The 598-nt window shown below is 38.6% G+C and overlaps 1 protein-coding gene across 1 annotated transcript in view; it reads left to right on the top strand.

The window, feature by feature from the left end:
* The window catches only part of Zyg11a (zyg-11 family member A, cell cycle regulator), a 34,490-nt gene that overhangs the window by 27,006 nt on the left and 6,886 nt on the right, over nucleotides 1-598 (top strand). The window lies entirely within an intron of this gene.

Raw genomic sequence — 598 nt, 5'->3', positions numbered from 1 at the left:
AAAAAAAAATTTCAGACTTCTAAATTCATATGTCTGTATTGTCTCTTGACCAGGAAATCCCACAGTTTAGAAAGTTGTTTCCAGAAGAGCTAGAATTTGGAGAAAAGGTGAAAAAGAGAAAAACAGTAGAAAATAGTCCGACAAAATTGAATGGAAGTCTTATATATCTTAGATGAAAAACATCTTATCTGCCAATATAACAGATATGATTTTAGTCCTTCTGGAAGCCTGGTAGACTGCTAAAGACTCATGAGGACTTTTCTCAGAGTTATGCTAATGGTAACTTGTGTTTCTGCTCGGACTAATGTTGGATAAGCTTCACACGGAAGTCATGTTATCAACAAGTGGTTTAGCTGGTTAAAGAAGGATTGACAAGTCTGAATCTCAAAACCAGGGCAGTTGCTTTACAGTTGTGATTCCTTTGGACATCCTAGTGTCTGGACCTGAGGACTGCAGAAACTGAAGTGCTGATTTAACAGTCTACTCTATGAAACAGTTAGGCTTCCGAGGCTTAATTGTCTCCACACAAACCTCTCCCTCCAGCATGAGCAGGTCCTTTACTTCTTTCTAACCAATAGTGTGGCAACTTTGTCAGGAT

The sequence above is a fragment of the Microtus ochrogaster genome, chromosome 10, assembly GCF_000317375.1.
Source record: "Microtus ochrogaster isolate Prairie Vole_2 chromosome 10, MicOch1.0, whole genome shotgun sequence".
Lineage (NCBI taxonomy): Eukaryota > Metazoa > Chordata > Mammalia > Rodentia > Cricetidae > Microtus > Microtus ochrogaster.
The sequence above is the reverse complement of the archived record's forward strand: the minus strand, read 5'-3'. Positions and strand labels throughout refer to the sequence as shown.